General features: G+C 35.1%; 1 protein-coding gene across 1 annotated transcript in view; it reads right to left on the reverse strand.

Annotated features, from left to right (window-relative positions):
* GRIK1 (glutamate ionotropic receptor kainate type subunit 1) overlaps positions 1 to 21,208 on the reverse strand; it is a 425,923-nt gene that overhangs the window by 195,878 nt on the left and 208,837 nt on the right.

Raw genomic sequence — 21,208 nt, forward strand, 5'->3', positions numbered from 1 at the left:
CAAGCTGAAATTTCTTCTTGCTGAGAAGGAAATATTGCTGTTAAAGATGAGAACTGATGTCTGAAGCCAGAGCAAATGGAAGCTCACAGCTCCGACAGAGCAGTATTTACCGATCTGTATGCACAGAAGTCACCCATGAGATGCTGCACACAAAGAGAGTTCCGTGGTCAAATATGTTTGGGAAGCACTGATGAGTACCGTCCCTTTTTTTGAAATTTACACCGCACGATAACATGTAAAAGTGTCTCAGAAGTCCTATAGTAAAGAAAGCAATTTGACTCTGTTTAAAACAGTATCCCTCAAATTCATTTGATTATAGGACAGTTTTCTTTGTAACTGGGACATGCAGTGGAATTGCTATTCTGAGAAACACATTTTGAAAAATTTGATCCAGTGACATGCTTTCCTTGGGACTGACTAAAATAATTTGCAGTCTTGAATATTGCGTGTGTGCTCATTTTAATGAAAACTTAAACAAGTTCTTGATCAGAAATATAAACCCCCTATTATGACACAGCTTTTTGAAAAAGTAATATTAGATTTATACTATCAATTTTTACCTTCTTTTTCCATTTACAAAAATAATCTGACCATGAAGATGGTCTGTATTTCTATGAAAAAAGCATCTTTTAATCAATCATCTCAGATATGTTGTAGGCAGGATGCAAGTTCTTGATATTTAATGCAAATATTTAAAAATGCAAAGTCCTTTACTACATTTTCTTTTTATTTTTCTTTCTTTTCCATTAGGTTTTAACATTTCTGCATATTTATTTGAAACATTAAAAAAGGGTAAGCTGGGACGAAGGGAGAGAGTAGCACGGAGATATATACACTACCAAACGTAAAATAGATAGCTAGTGGGAAGCAGCCGCATAGCACAGGGAGATGAGCTCGGTGCTTTGTGACCACCTAGAGGGGTGGGATAGGGAGGGTCAGAGGGAGATGCAAGAGGGAGGAGATATGGGGATATATGCATATGTATAGCTGATTCACTTTGTTATAAAACAGAAACTAACACACCATTGTAAAGCAATTATACTCCAATAAAGATGTTAAAAAAATCCTTTTAATGAAACTTTTTATTCACTGATTTAAAAAACTGTGCAAAATGGTATACTAGGAAACAATAGTCATGTAGAACACCTGAAAAGGTTACAGAATCTCAAGTTTAAACACTCACATATTTTACTACAACCTCCTTCCATTAAAGAGTCTCAAACTGAAATTCTGTATTTGTTATTTTTCAAGTCTCGCAGAGTCTAGAAGTCTTTCAGTTGAGCATACCCTCCTAGATTGGCTCAGTCACATTCTAAGGTCCAACACTACAAGATGAACAGTTTGTGCTGACATGAATAATGAATAAGGTCTATAGAAGTTATTTCTCTGAGAAAATCTCTTTGTGAAACATTTAGGTCCCAGATGAAGAGAGATAAACTTGACTAATACGCATATCCAGGAGAGCTACAAGTTGATAAAAAATAAAGCACAGTTAAATGTCATGCCACAGAGGGATCTGTGTTTCGAATGTTACTTAGAGAAATTTTTGGAAAAACATGCATTGTTTATTTTAGAAGTACTAAAACCTGGAAATTCTCTTTGCTGTTCGTTTACATTTATTTTAAAATATGCTGCATTCTGTGAATTCCCACAGTGGACACCACTGTCTGGTATGTGTGCAAGCATCATTATTTTTTCTAAAAATTTTGTTTTAAAAACACAGATATATAAATTGGGTAAAATGTAGAAAGACGCTAAAAACAACAAAGTATAATCACACCACTGTGAAACAATTATTATTAACATTTTGGTGAATTTCCTTCTATTTTATTCCTGTACATATCTGAATTCTTTTAAAATAATTAAGATGATAGTATCCTATTATCTCCCAACATTTTCACATAACACTGTACCATAGGCATCTTTCCCCCAAAACAACCTTCATTTTTAACAGTTGTCTAATATTTTATTGTTTGGCTATAACATGGTTTACTTAATTAACCTCACTTTTTTGGTAAATTATTGCTAATTCTTCACTGTTACAAATCCTACTATGGTTGACAACTGGTGCTTTCCATGATTTTGCTGGGAGAAAGAAAAATGCTTTGAATTGTAGTTATTAGGTAATATGTTATAAACAGTTCAAGCTTTTGTTACATAATGCTACATTGCCATGCAGAAGGCAGAAGTGAAGGCTGACCAATTTGTGCTTGCATCCACTGTGTAGAAATGCCTAACTGAACGGCAGCCTCACTGAAAATCTGTATGGTTTTTTTCACACACTAACTGTGACAGAAAGTATTTATTATTGCTTTAATTTTCATCCTTTTTAATATGGATGAGTTTAATTGTTAAAACTTATTTACTACCTATTTGTATGTCTGTAATTTTAAATGACTTGTTCCTGTCCTTTGTCTTTTTATATTTTGAAATATCATTGTTTTTGTTATTGAGGTAAGTTGCTCTCTTACTCATAAGGATTCAAAGCATTTGACATTTTTATTGCAAATATTTCCCAGTTTATTATTGAGCTCAATGCTGAGTAGCTTTTAGGAAGGAAATTTTAAGTTTTTATAATGTCAAATATATTGATTTTTTTCCTTCAAACATGAAACATTTGTAATAGTTATTAAATTTTCTGGCTTTTTCCTTTCTGAATGTATGAATGGATTACACCTAATTGGGATTGGATTGGGCTGTGTGCAATGACTTGTGAGCAGAAGTTATGTGTACCACTTCCTAGACAGAAGGCTTAACGGCCAGTGAGGCAACCCCAGAGCTCTCTTTTGTTTCTCTGTCCTGGTGACTGGGACAATACAGTTGCTCCGTCAGCCTGGGATCCAGAGGAAGGATGTGTGGAGCAGAACCTGCAACAGACTCACTTTGGCATTTCAGCAGGAAAATATCTTTGGTTAGTTAAAGCCCCTCTTTTGGGGGTAAGTCATTCATTACAGTAACTGAAGAGCCTTGTGAGACTGTTAGATTATTTACAATTAAAAATTTCTCCTCTATCCACCAAATTGATAAATATTCATACATATAATTACTACTGGGATTAAAATTTTTTTTCTTATAATTTAGTTATTTAATCCATTTACAATTTATTCTGGTGTATGATATTAGGGGAAAAGCTAATATAATATAAGTATAAATTATATATATATGTATCTATCTATCTATCTATCTATCTATCTATCTATCTATCTATCTATCTATATACTTACTGATGTGTTACATCACCTTGAATTCATCATATATTGAATTATTATATAATTTAAATTCCAGACTATTCTGTTTGGTTGACCTTTCTGATTTTATCTATGATAGCATCTTGCTGTGTTAACACTAGTTTTAACACTTGCTAGGGAAATGACCCTTCTTCCCAAATTACTGTTCTTATAGAATATTTTTCTTGAAAATTTTTGCCTATTTATTCATTCTTTTGAGACTATCTTGAATTGTATAAATTATTTTTCAGAAATATTAACAAATCCTATCTTTCTAAGAACATAGGCATTTATATTAGTTTCATTTTATAGTTTTCAAAAACAAGTCACACATTAATATTTTTTCTTAAATATATTCAGGGGTTAAGATTTTTTGACAGTTGAGTTTGATCTTTTGTAATATTTTCTTTTTTTTTTTTAATTTATTTTATCCCCCAACTTTATCAAGGAATAATTAACAAAATATGATGTAATTGATTCTATTTTCTTGTATCTACATCTAACTTGCCTTTCTGCTCTATTACCAAATTATGTAATTTCTGTTTATTATGTTGAGTTCTCTCATAAAGTAATCATTTTCAAATATCCATTGTTTCTGTTTTGCTTATTGCACTGACTATACTTGAATTAAAGGCTTAAGCTATTACATAATATGTGAGTGTTCTTTTGAGCTAAAATGTTCTTAAAACATGAGGATGCATATCAAATATATTAATTTTCATACTATTTTGTCAGGCAAAAACACGATAAATATCTAATGTAGGAAGCAGTAACTCCCACTGTCACAATAAATACCAAGGAATCAATGTGTTTGCCTTTTTGAGAAATTAAAAAATAACATCAGTGTGACTTTTGTGGATCTCTCTTTATACCCAAACTGTACTTACTGTAATTTTGGCTGTTAAAAAAAATGTATAAATATGTCTACACCTTTTTTAAATTTATTAAAACATTTAAGTTTGCATATTTACTTCTCCATATAGCTTTGGCAGTATTCCATAACATTTTAACATGTGTTTTTTGCATTTTTGTTATTTTAAAGATTTTTTAAAAATACATACATTATATCCTCATTGACTCAAAAGTTAGTCAGAGTTATTTTTAAACTTCAAAGTTTGAAGTTTCTTCAAATATTTATTTTTCCTAATTTAAAAGAAAGCAGATCAAGTACATTATTGGAAGTTTGGAAAATCTAGAAAAAAGGAGAAAAAATAATAATTTCAAATTTTACCACTCAGAGAGTTAACAATATCAAGATTTAGGTGTATTTTCTTCCAATCTTTTTTTTTTCAGTGTATAGATCTATACTAGAATCATATTGCATGTATGATTTTTGTATTTTTCTCTTAATGACATTTTTATGTTATTTAATATTTAGTAAAATATAATTTTAATGATGTGTACTATTCCATCTCAAAAAACAAAAGTTTATTTAGATAACTGTTGTTAGACATATCTCTATTTCCAATTCTTGTTATCAAAAATAATGTTTCAATAAATACATACTTGTGAAAAACAATTTGCCCATCTATTTCCTCAATTATGTTCATTTTAAAAGATCTTGATGCATATTACCTAATTGCCCTCAAGAAAGATTGCATCAGTTCACGTGCCTACTGTGAGTGTATGAAAAGTGCACATTTCTCTGAACTTCTCAGCATTGTAAATTTAAAAAAATCAATTCCCTAGGCAAAAACTTTGTAAGTGATGGTTATTTAAATTCACGTTTCATTGACTATTAATGAACCTGAACATCTCCCCACAATGTCCTGTTGTATTTCACTGTAAGTGTTCTTTCTCCCATTCTTAATTCCTGGTTCTTATCCATTTTGAGTGGAGTATCTATATTTATCTTATACACATATGCATTAAGGAAATAAATTATCTCCCCATAATTGTTTCAGATACATTTTCTATTTTGCTATGCCTTTTAATTTTATTTAACTATTTTATCTGATCATGAAATTTTATATTTTAATGTAATTTTATCTATCTTTTTATAATGAAGATATTTACTCCTTTTCTTTTTGGAAACTGTTTCCCACTTATGCTTCCATACCATTCTTGTGGTGAGACAGGAGTGGCCATATTATGCTCTAGTGACAGCTGAGTGTTTCAACATATGCTCATCTCTTTTGCTGGATTTTTATATGAGGACCAAGAGAAAGTAAGTCCATCTCTCTTCTGGTACCCAACCCACAAAACTGGAAGCTCAGCAGCTGTCAGCACACTGACTGCCTTTCACCATATTGACAGAAAAATGGAGGGACGATGTGCAGTGATTAGAATGAAGGAGATATGCAGAGGAGAGCAGAGATTAAAAATATCTTAATGGGGTCAGGTCTCTGCTTCTAGTTATTTCTGGGGTCCAGCCACATCCTTACTTCTGCATCTCAATATACATATAATAAATTCCCCTTTTCAACTTAAACTAATTTTATATGGGTTTTTGCTAAATTCAACCAGAATTCTAACTGATATTTTATCTTTATGATTTTTGTTTTATTGCTGTAATGCTGAAAAATATTCTCTCCATTGTAAGGCCAGAGAAATATTGCCTACTAATTCTTTCTGTTGATATTTAAATATTTAGTGCTCTAATGTATTTAGAATATATTTTGTGTATGGTGTGAGGTAACCATCTTTTTCTGTAATATATAACTAGTCATGAATACATTAATGCATATGCTATACTAAAATAAATTCTAATTGTGGAACTTTAGACAAATGAATATTTAATCTTGATTGGGGTTTAAGACATGTTTCCTACAACTTTTGGTTTGGCTATGAAGGATGTATAGAATTTTGAGATGTATAGAAAACACAGGCAGGGCATTAGAAAAGACTTTAAAATTTGGAAAATATTGGCCAAATTGGGACCAACATTCCTGGAAATAAGTTAAACTTTTCCCCTGCTTTTTTGTCTCCAGCTGTACAGACTTCAGCTATGGCACCTCTTACTCTGTATTGCATTAATTTTAATCCTCCTTTTTGAGCTACAAGCCTGAACTCTTTTATTTGCCTTTATAGTCTCCATGACTGTACAGTGCATTGCACAGAAAAAAGATGGTCAGTGAAAGTTTGAGAAATGGATGAATAATGGAATATGAGTTTTAACTGACAAGAGCAGCATTGGGGAGATAGCCCAGAGATTCACCTGGAATGATAACATGATATAACCTGCATTTTAAGCTGGTGGTTATATAGTTATAATTTCATAATATATATTTAGAGCATCTTTAAATTTTGCTCTGTTATTTTTTGTGGTTGTTTTCAGACAAGACAGATACAAGTTGCTATTTCCACACTTTTCCCATGGTTTTCTTTGGTATTTCAAAGGCTGATCTCTTATCATAAACTCAAAATATTAACTAAGAGTAACGATTGATTCATTTCTGAATATCAAATGCTGAAATTAAACAAGTGTTTTTTTGGGTGAATCATTAAAAATGTGAATTAACTAAGAAGAATAGTGAGGAAAGAAAAATCAATGTGCATTTGCAATGTGGAGGACATTTCTGGTTAGAAACTATGGTGACTAACCATCCCGGTCTTCCTGGGTTGCAGGATTTTCAGTGCTAAGACCAGGACAGTAGGTCACTCTGTAACCTGACAAATATGAGCATCTTTGACTTTGCCAAAATTAGGTGCATATCTGTGGCTGGGACTGGGGAGCATAACTCATGCCACATGAAAGCATTGTGATAACATTTTATCCTTCCTACACTGGAAATTGGAGAGCACCTCAAGCAATGTAATTGCAAGGGCTAGGAAAAGGACTAAAAAATCTCAGATTTAAAAGTTAGCTCTAGCTATAAATGCTTTTTATAGCTTTGATTCTAATTTCCACTGGGATTCTTTGTAAATAAATCTCTCTGTCCTTCAACTTTTTAACTTATCAAATGGGACTGATAACACGAAGTGACAACAATCAGAGCTATGATAATGTTGAATGATTGAAAGCATTCTCTAAGCATTGTGCCAGTTTTCTTCCAATGCCTAATCTTCTCTGAGGATGGAATTTAGTTAGATATTTTATTATTTTCATTAGAATTCAGAGTCCAGATTTTCACAAGACAAGGGACAGTGATTGTAACCTGAGATTAGATGAACTCTTAAATGTTCTATGGCAGGGGTCCTCAACCCCTGGGCCACAGACCGGTAGCAGTCCGAGGCCTGTTAGGAACCAGGCCGCACAGCAGGAGGTGAGCAGCAGGTGAGCAAGCGAAGCATCATCTGCCGCTCCCCATCGCTCGCATTACTGCCTGAACCCTCTCCCCCACACCCCGTACGTGGAAAAATTGTCTTCCACGAAACTGGTCCCTTGTGCCAAAAGGGTTGGAGACAGCTGTTCTAGGGGACTGAAGATCACTGATAACCTAATCTCTCACAAATGTCCTATGGAGTTGGGTAGAAGTCCCTTCTCATTGCCATATAACTTGATAGAATTCAGGAATACATGCCTGGGTGGAGACACTGGCTCATACTGGGCACCATAAATTGAGCTAAAATTGCACTCAATTTCCTAGCACAGGAGGATCACTAATGACTGCTGATGGTGGGCCTGATGAGTCAGCAATGAGCCGGGGGTCATTACATTCAACTGATGAAAGCTAGCTCAAGGGGAAAAGGAACTCACACCATTCTAAATGTGCTAAGGTGAGGAGAGAGGGGACCATAAGACTCAGGAGCCAAGCTTGGAACTAGGGTGAAGCAAGTGAGGTATTCGTTTAGGCTATACAATTTGAGGGGGCACCAAGAAAGATAGGAATCAAGATAAATAACATTTTAATTCAATATCTCAAAAATCTAAAATTAATGCAAAAAATATCTATGATGAACAAAATATCTGAATTGCCAATAAAAATCAGAATCCTACACTATACCTGAATCCTTAGCTCACTGGCCTGCTCCTAACCTTGACCTGCTCAGCTCTATACTGAGAGAGCTGTGGGCCACAGTCACATTACAGAGTAGCCTTCTCACCAATGTGTTGATGATGGTTGCAGATTCAGCCACCTGGGGTGTAGTGTGTCTACTTTAGTGCTGAAGTAGGAAAGTTAGCACCACTTCCCAAGGTACCTCTATTCTAGTGGAGAATAGCTTAGGCACTAAAAAATTTTTACATATATATAAGCTGAGTGCTCTGTAAGTGCCAACTACTGTGGTAAGTGCTTTATATATATTATTAGGTTATTATAATCCCTCCAGTTAATTATCTTATGAGATAGATGCTACCATTCTTATTTTTTAGAAGAGCAAACTAAAGCTTAGAGATGATAAACAGCTATCCCACTGCCACATAGCTGGTAAATATTAGAGTTTGCTTGGAATTGGGCCCGTATGGTTACAAAGCCTTTGCTTTCATTTATTACTTATCTACTTACTCCAAAAAGCACAGAATTAAATGAAGTAGCTAAAAGCTTACAAGCAAGTGCCCATGTGTGTCTAAAATACGAATGCATGAATAAGAAAAGAAACACACAAAAAAGCATAGTTCCCCAGGAAATGTATCCTTAGAATTTATTGAAAGGCAAGAGCCAGAATTTCTGTTAGTGTAAGTCATTATTCAGAAAGTGATAGCAAGACGCAGGATTGTTAATAAAATGATGGTGAGAGATTGGATAACTCAGGGTCTCAGCTTTATTGCCAGTTTTCTGACTCAACAGTGTCTCAAAGGAATGTCATGGACCATGTATCTTGCAAAAAATTTACCTTTATTATGGCTTGGACAGAGCTTTGAAAGCGGCAGATATCAGTAGCACTTGACAATGGCAAAGCATGATCACATGTGCTGTTTATTGACCACATAGACCTGAAGTGGGTGAGTTGTCTGTTTTGAGAGTAAGTATATAGTCCAAGTGCATGTCAAAATGTCTCTGTTACTGGGCATACTGGTGCTCTGAGTCTATAGTATTCCTTATCTCAGTTCTTGTCACTCAGAGACCCCTTTTTAAATTTCTGCACGGAGCAGTTGGGAGAGAGAAATTGTGAAACCTGTTTCTGTAAAAGATTATAATGTACAAAACTCACAGCAACATTTCTTTTTCCTTTGCACTTTGCTCCAACTTCTGTTGAAGTCAAAATAGATTTTACTTTGGAAATATAAAAGTAGATACAAAATTCACACCTTTGGGCCAGTATTTATAGCAGGAAGGTATATAAAAGCATTTACTTTATCCAGATGGAATTTTTTTCCTAACGATAGTGTATTTTACAGTCTTTCAGCTTCATTCACTCAAGACTTAAGGAATTGTTCCCTGAGTCTATTTTAAGAGTCAATTGACAGGCAAGATCCTGAAACTTCTGGGACTTCTCATCAATAAAGGCACAGTTTTCATCTTAACAGAGCAGAGTTTACACCTTCATCTCTATCAGTTTTTATGTTTCTTTGTCAGAGTATAATTTTTGTAAAATTAGGACTTCATTCTTTCAGGAAAACTTAAAATATATAAATTTTATTAAGGAGGCCATAACATCTTATGGAAAAATCCAAGAAAACTTTTTGGCCAACACAATAAATATTCAACTAAGTCTCAAAGAAGAAAGATAGGAAACTGAGTTCAAGAGATTATTTTTCTTCAGCTACCATGGTCTGCATTCCCTGTCAGAAATCTTAGGTTTGCTCAGGTGCTCCAGGATCGTGACGAGTTGCAGCAGGGCTAGGGGAGGATGGCGGTGATGGTTGCTTCTTCTAATGCTAGGGAATGCAGCTGGACATGGTTCCAAAACAGGCTCTCCATATCGACCAGGCCTGGAAGACAACACCTGTATGGAGGACTGAGTGGAGCGCAGAAGGCCGGCTACCCTGTGCCTTTGGATTGGAGAATTTAACCCATTTACATAGAAGCCATGTAGCTTACAGGGTCTCGGGCCTCTGGCTGGATGTCAGGCCTGAGCCTCTGAGGTGGAAGAGCTGATTTCAGGACAATGAACCACCAGAGACCTTCTGGCCCCATGTAATATCAATGGGCCGAGAGCTCTCCCAAAGATGTCTATCTCAAGGCTAAGACCCACCTCTATTCAATGACCAGCAAAATACAGTGCTGGACACCCCATGCCAAACAACTACGAAGAGAGGAACACAACCCCAGCCATTAGCAAAAAGGCTGCCTAAAATCATAATAAGGTCATAGACACCCCAAAACACACCACCAGATGTGGTCCTGCCCACCAGAAAGACAAGATACAGCCTCATCCATCAGAACACAGGCACCAGTCCCCTCCACCAAGAAGCTTACACACCCCACTGAACCAACCTTACCCACTGGGGGCAGACACCAAATACAACGGGAACTACGACCCTGCAGCCAGCGAAAAGGAGACCCTAAACACAGTAAGTTAAGCAAAATGAGAAGGCAGAAATATGCAGCAGATGAAGGAGCTAAGTAAAAACTGACCAGAGCAAACAAATGAAGAGGAAATAGGCAGTCTATGTGAAAAAGAATTCAGAGTAATGATAGTAAAGATGATCCAAAATCTTGGGAAAAGAATGAGGAAAATACAAGAAACATATAACAAGGACCTAGAAGAACTAAAGAGCAAAGAAACAATAATGAACAACACAATAAATGAAATTCAAAATTCTCTAGAAGGAATCAATAGCAGAATAACTGAGGCAGAAGAATGGATAAGTGACCTGGAAGATAAAATAATGGAAATAACTACCACAGAGCAGGATAAAGAAAAAAAGAATGAAAAGAATTGAGGACAGCCTCAGAGACTTCTGAGACAGCATTAAACACACCAACATTCAAATTATAGGGGTCCCAGAAGAAGAAGAGAAAAAGAAAGGGACTGAGAAAATATTTGAAGAGATTATACTTGAAAACTTCCCTAATATGGGAAAGAAAATAGTCAATCAAGTCCAAGAAATGGAGAGCGCCCCATACAGGATAAGTCCAAGAAGAAACACGCCAAGACACATATTAAACAAACTATCAAAAATTAAATACAAAGAAAAAATTTAAAAGCAGCAAGGGAAAAGCAACAAATAACATACAAGGGAATCCCCAAAAGGTTAACAGCTGATCTTTCAGAGAAACTCTGCAAGCCAGAAGGGAGTGGCAGGACATACTGAAAGTGATTAAAGGGAACTACGTACAACCAAGATTACTCTACCCAGCAAGGATCTCATTCAAGTTCGACAAAGAAATTAAAACATTTACAGACAACCAAAAGCTAAGAGAATTCAGCACCACCGAACCACCTTTACAACAAATGCTAAAGGAACTTCTCTAGGCAGGAAACACAGGAAAAGGAAAAGACCTACAATAACAAACCCCAAACAATTAAGAAAATGGTAATAGGAACATACATATTGATAATTACCTTAAATGTAAATGGATTAAATGCTTCAACCAAAAGACATAGACTGGCTAAATGGATACAAAAACAAGACCTGTATATATGTTGTCTACAAGAGACCCACTTCAGACCTAGGGACACATAGAAACTGAAAGTGAGGGGATGGAAAAAGATATTCCATGCAAATGGAAATCAAAAGAAAGTTGGAGTAGCAGTTCTCATATCAGACAAAATAGACTTTAAAATAAAGACTATTACAAGAGACAAAGAAGGACACTACATAATAATCAAGGGATCAATCCAAGAGAATATATAACAATTGTAAATATTTATGTACCCAACACAGGAGCACCTCAATACATAAGGCAAATGCTAACAGCCATAAAAGATGAAACTGACAATAAGACAATCACAACATGGAACTTTAACACCCCACTTTCACTAATGGACAGATCATCCAAAATGAAAATAAATAAGGAAATATAAGCTTTAAATGACACACTCAACAAGATAGTTTTAATTGATATTTATAGGACATTCCAACCAAAAAGAGCACAATACACTTTCTTTTCAAGTGCTCATGGAACATTCTCCAGGATAGACCATATCTTGGGTCACAAATCAAGCCTTGGTAAATTTGAGCTAATTGAAATTTTATCAAATATCTTTTCCAACCACAACATTATGAGACTAGACACCAATTACAGGAAAAATCTGTAAAAAATACAAACACATGTAGGCTAAACAATAGACTATTAAATAACCAAGAGATCACTGAAGAAATCAAAGAGGAAATCAAAAAATACCTAGAAACAAATAACAATGAAAACACGATGAACCAAAACCTATGGGATGCAGCAAAAGCAGTTCTAAGAGGCAAGTTTAGAGCAATACAGTCCTACCTCAAGAAACGAGAAACATCTCAAATAAACAACGTAACCTTACACCTAAAGCAACTAGAGAAAGAAGAACAAAAACAACCCAAAAGGTAGAAGAAGGAAAGAAATCATAAATATCAGATTAGAAATAAATGATAAAGAAATGAAGGAAAAAATAGCAAAGATCAATAGAACTAAAAGCTGGTTCTTTCAGAAGACAAACAAAATAGATAAACCATTAGCCAGACTCATCAAGAAAAAAAAAGAAAAGACTCAGATCAACAGAATTAGAAATGGAAAAGGATAAGTAACAACTGACACTGCAAAAATACAAAGGATCATGAGAGGTTACTACAAGCAACTATATGCCAATAAAATGGACAACCTGGAAGAAATGGACAAATTCTTAGAAAAGCACAACCTTCTGAGACTGCACCAGGAAGAAATAGAAAATATAAACACACCAATCACAAGCACTGAAATTGAAACTGTAATTTAAAATCTTCCAACAAACAAAAGCTCAGGACCTGTTGGCTTCACAGTTGAATTCTATCAAACATTTAGACAAGAGCTAACACCTATTCTTCTCAAACTTGTCCAAAATATAGCACAGGGAGGAACACTCCCAAACTCATCCTACGAGGCCACCATCACCCTGATACCAAAACCAGACAAAGATATCACAAAAATAGAAAACTACAGGCCAATATCACTGATGAACATAGAGGCAAAAATCCTCAACAAAACACTAGCAAACAGAATCCAACAGCACAATAAAAGGATCATACACCATGATCATGTGGGGTTTACCTAGGAAAGCAAGGATTCTTCAGTATATGCAAATCAATCAATGTGATAAACCATAATAACAAATTGAAGGAGAAAAACCATATGATCATCTCAATAGATGCAGAAAAAGCTTTCGACAAAATTCAACACCTATGTATGATAAAAACCCTCCAGAAAGTAGGCATAGAGGGAACTTACGAAAACACAATAAAGGCCGTAGATGACAAACACACAGCCAACATCGTTCTCTATGGTGAAAAACTGAAAGCATTTCCACTAAGATCAGGAACAAGACAAGGTTGCTCACTCTCACCATTATTATTCAACATAGTTTTGGAAGTTTAAGCCACAGCAATCAAAGAAGAAAAAGAAATTAAAGGAATCCAAATTGGAAAATAAGTAAAACTGTCACTGTTTGCAGATGACATGATACCATACATAGAGAATCCTAAAGATGCTACCAGAAAACTACTAGAGCTAAATAATGAATTTGGTAGAGTAGCAGGATACAAAATTAATGTACAGAAATCTCTTGCATTCCTATACACTAATGATGAAAAATCTGAAAGAGAAATTAAGGAAACACTCCCATTTACCATTGCAACAAAAAGAATAAAATACCTAGGAATAAACCTACCTATGGAGACAAAAGACCTGTATGCAGAAAACTTTAAGACCCTGATGAAAGAAATTAAAGATGATACAAACAGATGGAGAGAAATACCATGTTCTTTGATGGGAAGAATCAACATTGTGAAAATGACTATACTACCCAAAGCAATCTACAGATTCAATGCAATTCCTATGAAATTACCAATGGCATTTTTCAAAGAACTAGAGCAAAGAATTTCACAATTTGTATGGAAACACCAAAGACCCCGCATAGCCAATGCAATCCTGAGAAAGAGAAACGCAGCTGGAGGAATCTGACTGCCAGATTTCAGACTGTACTACAAAGCTACAGTAATCAAGACAGTATAGTACTGGCACAAAAACAGAAACATAGATCAATGGAGCAGGATAGAAAACCCAGAGATAAACCCATGCACATTTGGTCACCTTATTTTTCATAAAGGAGGCAAGAATATGCAGTGGAGAAAAGACAGCCTCTTCAATAAATGGTGTTGGGAAAACCGGACAGCTACATGTAAAAGAATGAAATTAGAACACTCCCTAACACCATACACAAAAATAAACTCAAAATGGATTAAAGACCTAAACGTAAGACGAGTCACTATAAAACTCTTAGAGGAAAACATAGGCAGAATACTCTATGACATAAATCACAGCAGGACTCTTTTTGACCCACCTCCTAGAGAAATGGAAATAAAAACAAAAACAAACAAATCTAACCTAATGAAACTTAAAAGCTTTTGCACAGCAAGGGAAGCCATAAACAAGACGAAAAGACAACCCTCAGAAAGGGAAAAAATATTTGCAAATGAAGCAACTGACAAAGGATTAATCTCCAAAATATACAAGCAGCTCATGCAGCTCAACATCAAAAAAACAAACAACCTTATCCAAAAATGGGCAGAAGATCTAAATAGACATTTCTCCAAAGAAGATATACAGATTGCCAAGAAACACTTGAAAGGATGCTCAACATCACTAATCATTAGAGAAATGCAAATCAAAAGTACAATGAGGTATCACCTCACACCAGTCAGAATGGCCATCATCAAAAAATTTACAAACAATAAACCTGGAGAGGTTTTGGAGAAAAGGCAACCCTCTTACACTGTTGGTGGGAATATAAATTGATACAGCCACTATAGAGAACAGTATGGAGGTTCCTTCAAAACTAAAAATAGAACTATCATATGACCCAGCAATCCCACTACTGGGCATTTACCCTGAGAAAACCATAATTCAAAAAGAGTCATGGACCACAATGCTCATTGCAGCACTATTTACAATAGCCAGGATATGGAAGCAACCTAAGTGTCCATCAACAGATGAATGGATAAAGAAGATGTAGTACATATATACAATGGAATATTACTCAGCTATAAAAAGAAACAAAACTGAATTATTTGTAAGAGGTGGAGGGACCTAGAAACTGTCATAGAGAGTGAAGTAAGTCAGAAAGGGAAAAATAAGTACCATATGCTAACACATATATATGGAATCTAAAAAAAAAGAAAGGTTCTGAAGAACCTAGGGACAGGACAGGAATAAAGATGCAGATGTAGATAATGAACTTGAGGACACGGGGAGGGGGAAAGGTAAGCTGGGCCAAAGTGAGAGTGGCATAGACTTATATATACTACCAAATGTAAAATAGATAGCTAGTGGGAAGCAGCCACATAGCACAGGGAGATCAGCTCCGTGCTTTGTGACCACACAGAGGTAGTGGGATTGGGGTGGGATTGGGACGGTTGGGGGGAGATGCAAGAGGAAAGGGATATGGAGATATATGAATATGTATAGCTGATTCACTTCGTGATACAGCAGAAATTAACACAACACTGTAAAGCAATTATACTCCAATAAAGATATTTGAGAAAAAAAAAAAGAAATCTTACCTTTAAAAGCTCTGCAGCATGTCCCTACACCCTTTGACAACAGCTTCTGTACTATATAAAAATCTCATTATGCTTATTAAGGAATGAAATTCACTGTTTCCCAAGGGAATCATTTTGAACTAAGAGAGATAATTCCCATAGGACCATTTGGCATAATTCACATTTCAAGACTTCTAAGCAATCTGTTCCTCTTCCCCTTTTTAAAGAAAAAAAAGGTTATTTATCTTGATTTACTTACATAATGTATTACATAAACCATAGCCTATTTCAGAGATATAGGTTAAAAGCTAATTATATCAGAAATTCATCCCTGAATTTTCTTCTCTTTCATTTAGAAATACTTTTAAGTAGAAAAGAAATTTGAGATACTCAAGAATTCACTGAAATTTGGAGTGTGATTTCTAATTAGATTTCTGCTGATCATGTTTCTACATTTTAAAAGAAGAAGAAAAGAAAATTATTTATCCAGATAATATTGCCCTTACTATGGTTACCCAGTCTCCAAGCTACGTTGGTCATAATTGTTATGTCATTAATTTCAAATATGGTTTGTGTCTTTTAAAAAAGTGTATACATATTTCTCAGATAATTATTTTACTTCTCTGTATGAAATACAGTTTCTTTTACTTTCAGCCATTTGTATTCTGTGGATATATTTCCTTGTTTACAAATTGGTGTCAATTATGTCACATCAGCCTATCTTTTATTCTGAAAAATCCTCCTATCTCTTAATGCCTCTGCTAACTTACATGTTTCTGAGGTACAGATCCTTCCTATCAGAAATTGAATTTAGCTTGTTCATTTTAGGTTGATAGAACAACTGTGGACATGTAAACAGCATTGGTGTATGGAACCCATTCTACTAGAATAGACTGAAACTCCCAAGCAGCCCCTGGAACAGCTGGTGGGCTCATGGAATGTCAGGGGTGCCTCTGAAGGATGAGAATTTGGTACCCACATGCAAGATGAATCTGTAGACAGTATACTATCTATCCCCCTGCTGAAACATTCCTATTTGGCTCAGAGTCACCTCCATGAGAAATCACTGCTTCCCAAATTAAACACGAGCATCCCAGGACTGTTAAAATTCACATCCCAATGATATTACAAGGATTTCATCATTTTCACTAATTGCATGTTTACTTAGTAGATGTTTATATAAATTTATAACCATTTGCCAGATAGAACACTTGATAAAATTTAAGTCTTTGGGGAACATTTTTGATGAAAAGGGCAGAGAGACCTGCCATCTTCTCTTAAAATGTTCACAGCAGGTTGCACACACAGTGTTCCAAGATGTGGGATGGACCTCTGAGTACTTATTCCACTCAGAGGGCTTTAGAAAGCTGAGTTGAAAATGGGTAAGAGATGCAAGCGACTAAAAAGAAATTCATTCGTGGTAGAAAAAAAATCAAAGAGAACGGCAGAAAATACATGTAAAAAAAGAAAGATGAAGAAGAGCTAGAAAAAGTCACATATCATGTTTCCTGAGTGAAAAATATACAAACAAGCAAATAAGCAAACAAAAACTGCATTAGAAGCAGGGTGTTCCAGGCTCAACAACTTGTACAACTTCTGACTGGGTTAAGAAAGAAACCCTCCTTACTCAGGACTAGTGAAATTGTCAAGTGTTCAAGCAGCCATTTGTCATGTCTTCCATCTACCCTTGAATTGTCCTTCCAAATGCCCATGCATTCTGCCTGACTCCCCTGCTTGGTTGCAAGGAATACAGCAGATAAACTCAGGGCTGCATGGTGTGAGTGGGAAGGGTGGAAGAAGCTGCCACATAATCCAGCAATCCCAATTCTAGGTATATGTCAGAAGGAATTGAAATCAGCATCTCAAAGAGATATTTGCACACCTGTGTTCATTGCATCATAATTCACTATAGCCAAGACATAGAAACAACCTACATGTCCTTTGACAGATGAATAGGTAAAGAAACAGTAGTATATATTTATACAATAAAATATTATTCAGCATTAAAGAAAGGAAATCCTGCCATTTGTGACAACATGGATGAATGTGGAGGTCATTATGCTAAGTGAAATAAGCCAGACAGAGAAAGACAAATACTGTATGGTATCACTTATATGTGGAATCCAAAAAGAAAAAAGCTGATTTCATAGAAATAATAGAATGATTGAAAAATAGAATGGTGATTGTCAGGGGCTGGGGGAATTAAAAATGGGTTGATGTAGTTCAAAGAATACACATTTTCCACTATAAGAAGAGTAAGTTCTGAAGATTTAATGTACAGCTCGGCGACTAATGTAATGACACAGCATTGCATGCTTAAAAGTTGCTGAGAGTAGACCTTAAGCATTCTCACCACATACATGCACACGCAAAGTTAACTATGTGAGATTATGGATTTTTTTTTTTTTTTTTTTTTTTAATTTATGGCTGTGTTGGGTCTTCGTTTCTGCGCGAGGGCTTTCTCTAGTTGTGGCAAGTGGGGGCCACTCTTCATCGCGGTGCGCGGGCCTCTTATTATCGTGGCCTCTCTTGTTGCGGAGCACAGGCTCCAGACGCGCAGGCTCAGTAATTGTGGCTCACGGGCCTAGTTGCTCCGCAGCATGTGGGATCTTCCCAGACCAGGACTCGAACCCGTGTCCCCTGCATTGGCAGGCAGATTCTCAACCACTGCGCCACCAGGGAAGCCCAAGATTATGGATGTTTTAATTCGCTTGATCTTGGTAATCATTCTCAATATATATTTATATCAAATCATCATGCTGCACACTTTAAATATATACAATTATATTTGTCGATTATTCCTCAATAAAGTTTTAAAAAAAGAGGATTTCTGTGATAAAATTAGTAAAGATAGTTCTTTTTCTTCATAGAAAAGATGAAAAATACTTATTTTCTAAGCAATTTGGGTTTCTCAAAAGGCTCATCAATAGTTAAGTTTAATTAAAATAAATCTCTGACCTTAGGAGGGCTTGGGAATGCTTATCCCTTACACAAAGACATATTCTGGGATGTGATGCTCTCTCTGTGGTCCTCATTGATAATGACTGCTCTAATTAGAAGTAAGACATGGAGCAAGGCATGGATGACCAGTGGCAACTTTGTGGCTGCTTCATTCCAAACAATAGCCTGGTTGGAGGGTATTATCCGAAAGCTAAACTAAAAAAGCAAGACTCATCTTCTTATATTCCTTTTTAGCCATAATAAAGATAAACTAAGGTTAGCTAGTATTTGAAACAAAGATTTAAAGAATGAAAACTACATGTTCTTACATACACTGTATGAAAATGATATGCAGGACAGTTAGATAACAAAAATGTATTAGTTCTCTATTTCCCACCAACTTATTCTGCTAGTTGCCAGCATGCCCTTTCTACCCTCCAACCACATGAGAGAAAAAAAGAAAGGTTGAATTAAGATATGTTGAGAAACCACCTAACTATATTAAGATTCTATGACTAAAAATTGTCTAGAAATACATTCAATGAAGTGTTAATAACAGTTAATTTTAGGAAATTAGATTATAGATGATTTTAATTTATCCTTCATATCCTAATCTTGATTCTTCTTCAAGTAACATCAATTACTTGGTAATAAAATATTTTTAAAATCTTTACTTGTAAATGCATAATTTGGATATATTTTCCTTTAAGTGAAAAAATATATCTAATTCATTCATTCAACTAATTTTGAAATCTGAGAATGCTAAAGTAATCTTCAACAAATAAGTTGAAACATTAGCTAATGAAAATTTATCCTCATTATACAGGTGTCCCGTATAGAGTCTTAACCCTTAAATTTATTACAACAATTTATTTTTTAAGAAAAATATTGTCATTTGATTTTTCATTTTGTTTTACAGATCTGGTAAAATATTGGCCTTCATTTTTCTTATCAGTAATTTTGGAATAATTTTTCTCAAATTTCTCAGATCAAAAGAATCATGAGGCATGGGGAAAAAAGAGCTTATTAAAACACAAAACGTACATTCCAAGAATCTCCGAGTGAGCCACCCAGAAATGTGCTTTTTTTAATTTGTTTTAATAAGCTCCCCGGTTGATTCTTATCAAACAAGTTGGGAAACACTATTTTAGAGTACAAGTTTCCTAACATTAGATAATTCTGTAAGCATATTCACAATGAATGCATATGGAACAATGGACCAGCCTTTATAAATATTTCTGGGGCTAGATAGTGGAATAATTGTATTCCTGATATTTTTACTCTTTTCTTTTGTTCTAACTACAATATTGTTTTTACACCATCTACTTTCTAAGCTTACGTAAGCAAAGAAACTGCCCTTTCTTTCTTAGCTTTAGCCATGTAGTTTCACTAGTGTGTAAATTAGACGTTAGAATAACAGTTTGATCCACAGGTCTTATCCTTCACTTTCCACACACAAACCAACGTAATCAACAATAATAACTGCCCAGAAATATTATGCCCAATTAGTTTGAAGTGCTGTGCCCTTTTTCAGAGATATACATAGGTAATGTTCTTAAGATTCACTTGGGTCATATATACAACAGAAGATAGCTTTAATGTGAATATAACTTCAACTACCAAATCAATACTTATGGCTAATCAATTAACCAGATAATTCCTCTAGCACAAAATCAGTCAAAATGGTTGCTTAAATGTACAAAATTTTGCAACTGAATCATTTTTATGATGTGGATAATTATAATGCAATAATACCCTATAAAAAATGCCTACTGGTACTTCCTGTGTTGTAGGAAAGAGTTAGGTCAGGTGTCTGAGATTTGAGTCTTGCTGGGCAATTATCAACATGGCAGGATTCATTTCTTCATCCACTGGGGACTGTTTATATATTTGGAATTCCTCATTCTCGTCTTCATTAGTGAATTCTATAGCATCGAGTAAAAACAGACTGCACCCCCCCCCATTTACAGCTTTTATGGAAGTGTTAAAATATGCAAGAACTGAGAGTACTTTAGATGGAAGCCAAATGGATTCTGCAACCAAACATGGGTGAGATATTTTTATGATGCCATAGACTTCTTTTCAAAGAATACGTTGTATTTTTTTTAGAAGGCTGCATTTTCTCAGGAATGATTTAAAAATACTTTGCTCACATTGATGAAATTAATACTTTCCCAGCGATGTGGAACAATTTGATAGAAGACCGTATGGGCTCTAATTCCTACGCATAATAAGGCTTGAATTAAGGGGCTACAGGAGTACTAAGTAAGTGCTTCTTCTCACATTCTTGCTTTGTGGGAGCACATAATGTCTTCTTAGTGCATTTTTTTTTCTCATTGGATTTTCTTCGTTTTTTTCTTGAAGGTCATTTAAATTGGAAATTTGGCATTCAGTATTTAATTCTGTTTCCGTATCGTTACATAATTCTTCATTGACTTCAGTGGAATTCCTTTACACAGCTACTGAAACCTTGGCCACTTTGTCACCTATGATAAAACTCTACTGCCACATGGGATGTTTAACATATACTCACTATTCTATATAAAATAGATAAACAACA

The sequence above is a fragment of the Balaenoptera musculus genome, chromosome 4 (assembly GCF_009873245.2).
Source record: "Balaenoptera musculus isolate JJ_BM4_2016_0621 chromosome 4, mBalMus1.pri.v3, whole genome shotgun sequence".
Lineage (NCBI taxonomy): Eukaryota > Metazoa > Chordata > Mammalia > Artiodactyla > Balaenopteridae > Balaenoptera > Balaenoptera musculus.